Source organism: Taeniopygia guttata, chromosome 1A, assembly GCF_048771995.1.
Source record: "Taeniopygia guttata chromosome 1A, bTaeGut7.mat, whole genome shotgun sequence".
Lineage (NCBI taxonomy): Eukaryota > Metazoa > Chordata > Aves > Passeriformes > Estrildidae > Taeniopygia > Taeniopygia guttata.
In genome coordinates, this window is record NC_133025.1 from 15,891,314 (window position 1) to 15,904,748 (window position 13,435).

Genomic DNA, 13,435 nt, shown 5'->3' on the forward strand with positions numbered 1-13,435 from the left:
AAATTCAAAGAATATTCTCAGCTGTTTCTGTCACCTGAAATGTATAATTTCCCTTAATACTCTGAATCTATAATTTTCTCTTAAAGAAATTAAAAGCGTACATTTGGTTTAAACACATTAAGGCAAAAATTTTCTCGAGCATAGCAAAAATAGTACACAGATATGTTCAACAAAACTGGCTCTTCCCTGGAAGTGTTTAAAAAGAAAGGGTAGAAGAGCCCTGCAACTAGTGTAGAATCATGGAATGGTTTGGGTTGAAAGGAACCTTGAAGATCAGCTAGTTCCAAACCCTTACCATGGGCAGGGACACCTTCCCCTAGATCAGGTTTTTCAGGGCCCCATTCAGCCTGGCCTTGAACACTTCCAGGGATAGGGTATCCATAATCTCTCTGGGCAACCTGTACAGTTACTCACACCCTCATAGTAAATATATTCTTCCTAATACCTAACCTAATCCTCTTTTTCAGTTTAAAATCTTTCACCCTTGTCCTGTACCAACAGGCCAAAGAGTTTGGGTCCATGTTTTTTTTTATATGCCCTCTTTAAGTACTGGAAGTACTGATAGAGGGATTAAACAGTACCTGCCCCAGTATAAACCTCTAAGAGACACCACTCACCACTCATCTCTCTCTGGACAATGAGCTGTTGACCTCTACTCTCTGGACAGGAACATCCAAATGATTCCTCATCCACTGAATAGCCCATGCATAAAAACCCATAGATTATGACTTAGAGAGAAGGATATGGTGGAGAATCATGTCAAAGGCCTTACAGAATTCCAGATAAATGCTCTTCCCTTGTCCACTGATGTAGTCACTCCATCATGGAAAGCCTCTGTGTTGGTCAGGCAGGACTTGCCCTTGATGAAGGCGTACTGGCTGTCCCAAATCACTCCCCTACCCTCCATGTGCCTTAGCACAGCTTCTAGGTGAATCTGTTCCATGATCTTCCCAGGCACAGAGATGAAGCTGACAGGTCAGTAGTTCTCAGGGTCCTTATTCCTACCCTTTTTAAAAATGGGTGCAATATTTGACTTTTTTCAGTCACCTGGGACTTCACTCATGTGATAAGTTTTTGAATATCATGGAAAGCGGCTTGGCAGCTTTGTCAACCAATGCCCTCAGGAGTTTGGGCTGTATCCCATCAGGTTCCATAGGTTTATTTTGTTCAGGCTCCTCAGGTAGTCATGAAGCTGATTGTTACTTTGAGTGTAAGGCTCTCCCATCCCCTATCTTACAGTACATCTACTCGAGAGGTGTGGGAAGAGAGGTTACTTGTGAAGACTGAGGCAAAAAAAAGGTGACATATCTCAGCCCTCTCCTCTTTTATTGTATTTATTTCTCATCAGGTGGGGTATGCTTTCTTTTGGCTAATATGCCTTAAATGCCTGTAGAAACCATTATTATTATTTGCATCCCTTGCCAAGTTGTGCTTCAGCCATGATTTTTAACCCCAACCCTACACAACAGAAGAGTGTCCATAAACTCTTCCCAGGATATGAATCCCTGCTTCCAATGCCTATGTAGTTTCCATATGTTAGAATAAAAATAATGGAATTTCAACAAAGCTAATGGTATGGATTACCATTATGGATGATAAATCAACTTTTATAACAACATTTTGTAAGATATGTCATGACCAAAAAAAAAACCATCTACTAGGTTGCTGGACTCACCATGTGTAAATGTGTTATCTCCACAGAAACCATGTGCTAAAATGACCTAGCTATACAGACAGTGGTCTAGATATGGGTAGCTGTGCTGCAATGACTCTTTATTTTGCTGTACACAACCTTGACTTTAGGCAGATTTCCTTTCTTAGTTTGAAGAACTGAAAAACTGGGTTAAAAAAAGGGTAGTTTGGAGCTGCCTCTTGCTTGTCCCAAAAGAAGTTTACCAAAGATATGGTTTATTTATTTTTCTCTCTAGCCACGTCAGCTGATCTCTTAGACTTAATATGTACAGTATCAGTGCTTGTAGTTGTGATTTCAAAACTGGTTTTCAATTAAGTTACCAGTACTGACTTACTAGATATACAAGTAAAAAACACCCAGATAAATCTTTATTTAAGCAAAATCTTAAAAATCCTTGTTTCATATTTTTGTTCAGATCTATAAAGGGTTGTAAAAGTTATTTTATAAAAGAGTTTGTAACCATTTCAGGAATCCAACTAGCAAAGTGAGTTTAAGGCCTAAGGATTTAATTATGTCCTCTCAGATCTGCAGAATACAAAGACTCTTAATTTACAATAATTAATTATTTTAGGTAGTCCAAGTCACACTGGTTGGAAAATCTGTGCAGAGGATTACATGCAATAAAACCAGAAACAACAAAAACATGAGAAAAGGCAAGAAGAATGAGGGAACTGTGGATCACTAAGGGCAGTGAAAGTGTATAAGATGCTTTGAACTAAAATTCAAAATAATCTTGAAAAAAAATGAAGTTACAGTCAGAAAATAATGATATTTATTAGGGAAAGGAGAGCTTTCAAACAGGAATAATCTGCTGCATAATTAAAGAGTGAAGAACTAATTCTTCAGAGAAAGATTTTGAGTTATAGCTGTTAGAAAGCTGAATATAGGTCAGAAATGCCATGCTGAAGGAAAGGAAACAAATATGTAGAACATGCCAACAGTTGTACAGCCTGTAAGCCATATGCATATCCTGAAGATAAGAATGGTTTGCATTTTTATCCAGGCTGAAACAGTCATGGCAGTTTTCCGCAGTTTTTTCCCTCTTCTCCATGGGCTCTAATGAAAGACCATTAACTTCATTGTCCTACCCAACTCCATTTCCTTTTCTGTCTTCTCTTCCTGTCTTCCATTTACTAGTTCCTTTATTATTTAGATGGGTTTCCATCTAAATAATACTGAAAGAAATAATGAAAGATTAAATAATGAAAAACTCCTGACATTTTGTCTAGTAGTCCTGGAAATCTGTTATCTTTCTCACTTATGTACTTCCAGCCTCTTGAATTGAAGAAGCAAAGTCCTGAAGGGACAGGTTTTTTGATCTAACAAATTACTTGAGATTCCTTTAAAGAAAGTGAGACTCCAACTCTTGATTAGTAGATACATGAGTTCTCAGGAGCCATGGGTTTTGATTTTGCCATAATTTGCCTTTATTAGGAATGAGAAGAAAACCACCTTTTAATTTTTAGAGGTAAGTCTCTTAAGCTTAAACACTGTGTTCCATTTGGGATGTGGATTTAGCTCTGAACAACTCATCTGAAACAGATATTTCTGTCTGTGCCCTGAGGCATTTATTGGTAAAACTAGCCATCTATTAACATTATCTTAGGACTCCACACAGGGAGAATAGATACTATAAATCCTAGTTGTATAAAAGCCCAGAAGCTATACGGTTTTACTGGACAGCAAATAGAATATCCCAAAAAATTCAAACCTGTTTATTTTACTCAGAATTAAAGAATATTCTGAGTGGAGCTTGGCTAGAAACATCTTTGGAGATGGCCATTTTGCCCACCTCACACTAATCAATTACACATCACATCTTGCTCTTGAGCCATTTTTCTTAAATACATAAAATTATTATTCATGGGCCATGCAAAAGAACAAGAACTTGTATTTCTAATTTCTAGGTCAATTACCATGGGAGATTAGATCTAACAATAAAAGAAATTAACAAATGTATCCATTCTATCACACTGCATTAGTAGCAATAGTCTGCAATTTAAATTTACATTACTCCTCAGAATTCATGTTTCTCAACTATTAGATAAAATTAAGATTGTACAAAACCCAGTTCTTCTGATCACTTCTGTTAGTTTTTCCTTACTGTTCTCAAAACAATTATTGCAGAACATCACAGATTTACTTCAGCATAGTTAAAAATTTTCTTGTTAAAAAAAAGATGTCTACCTACTCAGAACTTGTCAGTAAGAGGATATATGGTGTTCACACTTGGAGGATTTGAGATCCCCAAAATACTCTTTGATTTGTATTTCTTAAATTCTATTTTTGCTTTACATACTATCCATCATGCATACTTCATTCTGGCTAACATCATATGCAACAGGTATTTTTTCAGCAGTTACTGCTATATCATCATAGTTATTCTATTGTTATAGTTTATTGTACTGCATTTCCAACCAAATCATGCTTTAGCAAAGAAACAAAACATTACCACTTTTCACAACTACTCACACTTTATTTTAACTTTTAACCAATAAAAATCTGATTCAAATTATTCTGGAAATAAGGTTGGTTTATGCACAGTATTATAATTCTAGTACATTTTACTTATCCAATAAGATTTTTTAATCTGTCTTTCCAGTTTGCATTTCTGCAATACCATAACAGAGCGAAAAAGCCACATTGTGCTCAATTGAGAAAAAAAGTTTTATTACATTATGTCTTAAAAAAAAATCTTACACATTTGTGAAGTCTAAAATTTCATTTCTTAAATATAAAGCTGGAAGATGACAAAACTGTTCTGTACCTACTCTTATAGGTGTGTGAATAGGTACAGAATTCATACTTTATTTCTTAGAGGTTTATAAACTTCTAAGTAATTTGTAATTTTTGTAAATCAGAAAACATCTAGAAGAATAATTTTGTTATTAAACTATGGCAGTTAAAATAAATTTTAAAAGTCTTCACAGGATTCAAGTTTTCCACTTCATTTAAAAGACTTACAATGAAATTACTTGAAATCATAAACATTTGTATTTTTTTACCAAAGAACCAAACAACTTGTTATTCATGTGGGATGTATCTCTGGCATGAAGCTGTGCTGCTCCATTAACCTTTCATTTTCCTTGATCCTTATTGAGAGGCGAGGAAAGCAAGTGGAGATGTCTAAGGTAACTTGCAGTCACTGTTCAAGGCAAGAAAAAATACTACAGAAACTTATCCTGAACATCTATAGCGTCAATACCTCTTATTTGGATCCCATGGAAGCTTAATGTAATCCAAAGGACATCATCAAGTTAATATTCATAGTCATGAGGGAACATAAAACAGCTGAGTCCTCTTATCTTGGGACACTTTTAACTTGGGAAATGCCATTTCTTTCCAAATAAAATTAAAGCACCGGAATTCTTCAGTAATTAACTTCTCTAAAATGAACCAATTTTTCTTTTATTTTTTAGATTAGAATTATAGAATTATAGAACAGCCCAGGTTTGAAGGGACCTCAAAAGATCACCTAGTCCAACCTTTGATGGGAAAGGGAACCTAGATGACATTATCTCTTGCCCTATACAATCACATCTCGAAAATCTTCATTGATGTCGCTGGGAAGGGTATTCCAGTGAATGACCTTGCTGTAAAAATATCTCTTACATCAAGAGGGAAGTTCTTGATACTTCAATAAACACCTTGAAATAGGAAGAAATAACTAAAATTTTTCACTTTATGAAAGTCTCTAATCATTTATATGGAGAGTTAAAGAATCTGAATCCTTTGGAAGTTCTGCCAGACTTTTCAAGAAAGAAATTAGGGTAATGCTTCTGAAATGCAGCATGCTCCTTTTGATCTCAGTTCCCCATTATTTTGCCTTGCTAACAAAGGCACTGGTATCACTGGATGAAAAATAATCTTCAGGCTTGATTCTTAGGCAGTCATCTATTTATGACAATGGGCTTTATTGCCTCTACTCTTGAAGAGCAAGACCGAGACAGGATAAACTACCCATTAAGATGTCATGAACAGCCTGTGGACAAGGTCCTGACCAAGATGAGATTGCCAAACATGTTACTGGAGAAAAATCAATACATTAAATTCTACCAAAAAATTAAGCACTGCTCCTAGGAAATTGAATATGAACAAATCATTCAGTGTGATAAATTTAGCAGCAGTAAGACAGCTAGTTCAGATACTTGCAGGAAAAAGAGAACCACAGGAAAGCTGCTCATGATAGGTAGCAGTACCAATCATACAAAAGTTAAAATCATACAGATACACTGACAACAGGACATAGAAAGGAGGAAGAGAATTGCCATCAACTTAACAATGAGGAAGTATATTTATATTTTATGACAAAAGTGTATGCTTTCCACAAAGGAAGCCAAAGCAGTTTCAGGCAGGCTGTGGGACTGGTGCAAGAGTTTGTGTAACTATGAAGTAAATGTTGACTTAACATCAATAGCAGCTGAACAAGACTCAGAGTGGATTTGTTCCATCATTAGACTTATAAAATGAGGACCAGGAAATTGCTTGGGAAAATCCCTGTCAGGAAAAACTACACATTTATAAAAAAAGCAAGGGAGATACTGCGATTATTGCAATTCACAATCTTCATACATATTGAACACCATAATGCTGTCAGGGCGTTACTTGCCAAAAATAGACCTTGACAATATGTTCTATGTCTACCTGATCTGCCAAAGACATTACCTGAGGAAGAAGAAGGAAGTTTTAGAATGATGCCAAATACAATAAATCAGACATTCAGCTTAAGAAATTTAACAGAAAATACTGAGAATATGAAATAGAACTACACTGTGACTTCACAGGCTTCAATAGATCATTTGATCATTCATGGCTACGAATACTATAGACTGTGACGAAGACACCCAACATTAGCAAAAGAGCAGTGACAACCATTGAAATCCCTTATTATAGAGCAGGGAATAAAGTCCTTAAAGGCAACACACTGAGTAAGTAGTTCCATATAATAGCTAGTATAAGAAAGTGATGTCTCCTGTTGCCACATCTCTTCAATAGTCTCCTTGTCAAAGGACTCTGGAAACTTTGAAGGAGTGCTATCAGTTAGACGTCTGTAATAATACTGGTAATCTATCCTTTGACGATGATGTAGATTCAATAGGAGGAATGGGACCAGTATATGGAAAAGCAATGACAAAGCTGGGCAGCACAGCAATGATACATGGTATGGAGATCAGGACAAAAAAATAGCAGTGTAGTGACAATGAAGATTACTGACTCTGAAAAAGAAATAAATATCAAAAGGAAGAAAGTTGAATGGAGGGACTTATTCAAGTACTTTGGTGCTACTACCATGAAAGACAGGAAACTTGAAACAGAAATCCAAAGAATTGCCCTCATGCTAGCAGTGCTCACAGTCCAAAACACAACCTGGAAAGACAAGAACAACTTTAGTAGATCCAAGAGAAGAAAAAAAAGGAACTTCTTAGAAATATTGTGTTCTCAAGAGCATGAACAGTGTGAAACAGGTGAAACTCAAACAGCAGTAACAGAATGAAGAATTCAAGGCTTTGAATTCAGATGTCTCTGCAGAATTCAATAGGTACCATGTACAGTGCACAGAACTAACAGCTCTATTACAGGAAAGCAAGATCTGCAGTAATTGGATCCCATGAGCCTCTGCTAGCAGTGGTGTAAAGAGAGAAGCTGGAAAGGTTTGGCAGTGTGACTAATGCAAAAGTCATAGCAAACATAAATTTTCTGAGAAAAAGAATGAAAAGAGGAGGAGCTGTTTGTGGACAACCTGGTAAAAAACATCACTAGAAGTTTGACAGGCAAATCTTTAGCAGAACAACTTCTAGCAGTTAAAACCACCTGAAATGAAAGTTTATGATTATCACCTTACTATGACTGAGCCAGCCAGATGAGGGGAAAGGGATTATTGCAGTACAAAAATCTGTTATAAACTCCATCAATACAGAATTTTAGAAAGCCACATCACTGTCACTACATTTTATAAATAGATAAAATTTAATTTTTTGTTCTTTACTGACTTTCTTCCTTTTATTTGTTCAAGTGATATTTAATCATTTCCAGACCTGCTCTTCCTTCCCTAGGTAAAAGAGAAAAGAATATTTGCTCAATACATTTCTGTTAGTGGATTAAGGACAAATCTGGCAGCTCAACAGAGATGAAGTTGTCACAACCTCATGTCCCCAGGTTCATCAGTAGTGAGACTGAGCATATAATTCCTACGCACACCAGGAACAGGCACAAACATGTCTACACTACATTCCAACATACAATGGTCTGCACAAATCAAAACAGAGAGAGACACAGAGCACTTATACACAGACAGCACAGAAAGCAATGGCCCCATTCTGCTTCCCTCTCTGCTGAGCAGAAAGATCTGTTACTGAGAGTATGTATGTGAGCATAAGCACCCCCTCCCCACCCCCAGCTGGGCTTACACTCCCAGTCTGCCCAGTAGCTAGTGCCTGGACACACAAACTCCTGAGGCTACAGCCGTGCTCTAGCTGCTGGTACAAATGTCCTCACATATGCACACATACACAAAGAACCATTTGAAACTCCCCTGATCCCCAATAACCATCCCACAACCTGTCCCTATCTTTCTCATAGAGACCCCCTGACTCCTAGATCACCACACTGACTTGGTGGCTCATCTGGCTTGCTCTTTGCTGGCATTCACACACTCAATTTACACACTTGCTCCAGTGGTTGGCACCATGGACATCTGTGTCCTTGAGACCTGAGGTCCCACTCCAGTTTCTAGCACTGCCATCCATCCATCCACTGGGCTCTTGGCAGCTGCTTCTGCTTCCAACCTGTGGTCTGCCTTCAATCACAGTCCCAGATGCACAGAGGCACATGAGAGTTCCTCATCTGGGAAAGAACAGAAAGGAATTTAGTAACAAATAGGACAGTCTGTGGAGATCAGGTGCAGGACATGGATAAACAGGTTTAACAAACAACAAATTATTTACATGCAACAACCCCTACTTCCCTCTTTATTTTCCCACAGTTCTTCCTCCTCAAACCACCTTGATTCCTTGCTTTTCCCACCTTTAATTCCAGCCTTAGACTTCCTGAAATAAATCTTGTGCAATCCCCAAGCATTCTTCCCCTGCACCTCATAACATGTCCCATGCCTCTGGACAATACCCCCTGGGTACAAAAGTTGTTCTGATGTTTACCTCTGGTGATGGGTTTCATATCTGGACAATGAGACTGCAGGTGTCCTGTAACAGCCCTGGGAAGGGTCTTGACAGTGTGTTATCTCCTCTGAGACCTCAATTTGGATTCCTCCTCTCCTTGTTCTCCTGTCTGGGTCTGTGGAGATTGTCCCTTGATGGCTTGATGGATTTTGTGATGCTTCTGGGACAAGCAAGGCCAGGGCATTATCTGGGCTCCCCCACTGGTGTCTGTGCTTCTTTTTGGGCATACAGACCAGATTTATTGCACAGTTATAATTGGCTACTGTCATGTGGCATTACTTTTTCTTCTGCTGAGCAAGGTAAGAGGTTGTACTTGTTACTTCTACCTTTTATTTCAGTTTAACTTTTGCTGTACAACCATCTTCTGTGTAAGCATCCCAGAGCAGGTTGTTTCTCAACCTGCTGGAGACTGACATGGATTCACTTGGTGTTTTTTTCATGCCTTTTTTTCTGTATGTGTATCTAGCTCTAGTCTATCACTGCTGTATTCTTTCACTCTGTGCTCCTTTTGTATCAGGAGGACTAATATGAGCACCTTTTGTTAGTGCAAAACTTGTGATGTTAACAGATTCCAGGAAACATTGGAACTGTGAAAGCCTGTAACTCAGATCATTAGACAGAAATGCATCACCTCTGATGTTCCTGAGTTCCTCAAACTCAGCAACACCATCCTGATTGTACTTCTGTGGTTGAATTTCAGCTGGATTCAATGTGCTGTCATGAAAATCCTTGGACAACAGGAACCATTGCTTATGCAATCTCTGTTCCTAACTCACTATATAGATATTCGTATTCAGCTGGGTCCTGCAAAAAACCCAATGCACTTTAAAAATATTTAATTAGCACACCAACACAAGGAATATATATTTGAAATTCATGCAGAGTCTCCCTACCTGTGGTGCTTAATTTGAAATTTGAATGCTTTCATCTTTCTACTATGCTGCACCATTCACACAGAAGTCTTGGGGGAGTCCTCCCAAACTCCCTCCTAATTTACTTTAAATTCATTAGTCCCCTAAAAGATTATCTGGCATGTGAATCACAGAAAAGATATTATATCTTTTTTCTTGATTCTTTGGTGATTCCTACTGAGCAAAGAAAATATGAAGGTTAACTAATTCTCAACAAACGGTTGTCGTGAGTAACCTAAATGTGGAATATTATCAAATAGGAAAAAGAAAAAAAAGAAAAGTAAGAAATCAGAGTAATTTATTTGATTTGGGCTTTATTTCTTGCTTTGAATCTACAAAAATAAAATGAAAATAAGATGTGGCATGGACATTCTATGTAATTTATGTGCAATAATAAAGAACAGAATTGCATTATTTTCCCCCATAAAAGTGGAGTATTTAATGCATGGGGCACTCCCGTAAACACTGGAGATTCTCACCCAAGTCAGGTTCTGACCTTGCAATCTTCATTTATGTAAATGGTCTTTCAGTTTCACCAGAAAGTCAATGGGACTATTCTTGTCAGTAAATATTATTGCTGCATATAAGTATGGTACATCTTGTGGTATTTCTGCTTGGGTTGGATGAAGAGATAAAATTCTAATTAGTGAGAAATCCACCTGCTGGCTTTTTCCTCTCCTGGTTGTAAAAAAAAAGCAAGAAAAAGCAAAGTGGGTCGAAAGTTGAAAAGAGTTGGATATTGTAAAGATAAAGTAAAAAATCAATGACAAGCTGTACTAGAGATGTAAGCCATAAAGGAAAGGTTAGGTGGAAGATGGGAGTTCAACAGAGCCGTGGGAGACAAGAGCAATAATAGTTGCCGCAAAATGTGAAAATTGGTTCAGAGATAAAGCACAACTGTCCAAAATATAGCCAACATGTATGACTGAAAAAAAAAATTCTAGATACTTTTGAAAACATTTCAATTTTATGTATTCACCAAAAGAATACTCCCTAGTGGAACAAATACATTGATCCATATCCAAAACAACAGAACGGGTGCACAATCAGCCAAGTGCATAATGAGTATTGCTGTTTCCACAGCTTTATTTTCATCTGCTTGTGTGTGGTACTCTTGTAATAGTTTCTTGTTTTCTTTGTTTGACTTTTCTGAACTCTATAAAAATCTCTACAGGCTCTACCCGTATCCTCTTTATTTCACTTATTTTTATTTTCTCCAATGCAGATACAAAAGAACCAAAATTATAATTCATAAATAAAAGTTCTAAGAAAATTCAGGAGTTGCATTAAAAAATTCTCTTTTCAGATGTCCCGAATAAAGCATCCAGTATTTTGTTTTTCTTTGATGTGCTGCCAGTTGTTTATTAAACTACCACGATTAAGAGAAATATTTTCAGTATGAACAAGTACTGTGAATTCTAGCTGTGCTTCAATGCAAAGGATTTTAGCACTTTGTGCTGAAACGGCAATGGAGAAATTTGAAATGTTCAATGACCTGCAAGCTCCAATTCTATTTGCATTCTTTGCTGTTGTAGCATTATTTAGATAGTGTATGAAGTAAGGCATGTAAAAGTCTAGCTGTTTAACTGTCTATGCAAGCTTTTTATTTTCTCTGTGAAATTTCTTTATCTTGCCCAAAGTTGCTATTTAGTCTCCTATTTAAATATGCTTCTCATTATTTTAAGCAAATCTAAGGTTAGTGAGAATCAATCATGACATGGACTTGCTGGTAATTTGCAATTTCTAGAAGCCTAGTGACCCTCAGCTTATTCTAATTTTGAACTACTTTTAAAAATAACATTCTTAAACTCTCCTTTTATAAGCATCCCATTGGTTTAATGGGTTTCTAATGTCTGACATCAGCTGAAGAGCTGACTAAGGTTTCTGACTGTGAATAAATTTGGTTTTGCTTTTTGAGTAGAGCCAATTCTGTATTCTCTTCCCTAAAGTTTGACAGACAGGCAGACACACACACACAGAAGTGGTAGCTCCTAAAGTAAACTCACGTAATTGCAAATGATGAAATTAGTGGGGATTAGTTGGTTACTGATCTGAAATAAGATGCTCACCTGAAAAAGAGACCAGTCAATATCCTAACTCTGTTCACTTGAATTATAGAAGCAAAGATTAGCCCACCCTGTTGACTACACTAATATATTCTACCAGGCATTAGCAATGAAAACACTTGTAGTCAGTTGCTGGCAGTTGGATTAATTTACTAGACTGCAAAAATATGGCAATTTGTAAATCTCATTGTATTCAAAGACAAGAGAAACAGGGTCCTTTTCATATTGATGATACATGCATGCTGAATATAATATTGAAAGCTTAAACTTTATACTCCCTTACTAATTAAAAAATTATTACTCTGGCGGGAGCACATAGGTAATATTTGACCATTGTGAATACAAAATATGTAGGTGAAGTGGCAAAGAATCAATTTAGTTTGCAGAAATAACATGTGGGCTGTGAATTTCTTTCCTCTCTAATCAATATTTCACAGATACTGAAAGCTACCAGCATAAAAATTTTCCAAATTCTAAGTAAGATGATTCTTTGTATGTGTTCAAAAAAATCATTGAAAAATTATTGTAGAAAATTGACCTGAAGTATTTAAAGCTGAAAAAAATATTTTATAAGCATAATCTGGGACAGAAAGTGAGAGAGAGAGAAAGAACTTTCCATTCACATTTTTCATGGTATTCAAATTTCCAACTTTTCTCCCTGTGTTCTGGAAAATATGCATCAGAAAATTTTGCTCTGAGAATGTGCTGAAAGTAACTTTTCCTTCACTTCACATAAAAGCCTTCCCAGATCAAAAACTTCAGCCTGCTTGCTCCAGTGAGAGTGTTTTTGTTCACAACACTGCAATGACTTTGGGTAAGTGTTAGAAGCAGAAAAGCTGCAAACTTGTGTTTTATATGACTTGCATTTGCTCACAGCAGATGGAATTGCACAGAAACTTTTACAAGTTCCTGAATATGTTGTCTCCCACTGGAGCTCAGCCTATAGTATTCCATTCTCAGAGCTTAACTGCACCATAGAGTCCCAATGGCACTCTGTAAGTGAAAATGCACTTTCAGAGTGTTTCAGTGACCTCGATTGCACTAGGCAGGTGGGCCCATTTCAGATGTGCCAAACCAGCAGATCTCTTAAAGAGCTGAAGTGCCCATTCCAAGTCTGTGATTTAAGTAATTTTAATTAATCTCTACTCCAGAGCACTGCTGCTTACTTCTCTGCCTTGCTTACATATTTTTTACCTGCAGCTGCCAACATTTTAACTCAGCAAAAGCTAGACATTGATAGCTAAACCCATAACAAAATAAAAATTATTTGCAACATTTGAGGTCAAAATAACCACTAATGTAAACATGATTTCTGTCCGGCAGCATCCCACTCACACATACTCCACACCCATCTAAGTGATAGTATGCTAGACATTTTACTCCCAGACCATTGCTGCATTTATTGCATATAAACAATGCTCCTGTTGCTCATGCCTGTTCCATATGGTTTAAAACGGATCTCATAATTTCCTCATCTTTCTATTCCCTCCAGTGTGCCTGGAGTTCTGATTAGTAATTTACCACAGAGTTCTGTAACAGTGAATACTCTACTGCTGCTGTTAATTAAATCTGTGTGGGTAACTATTCACT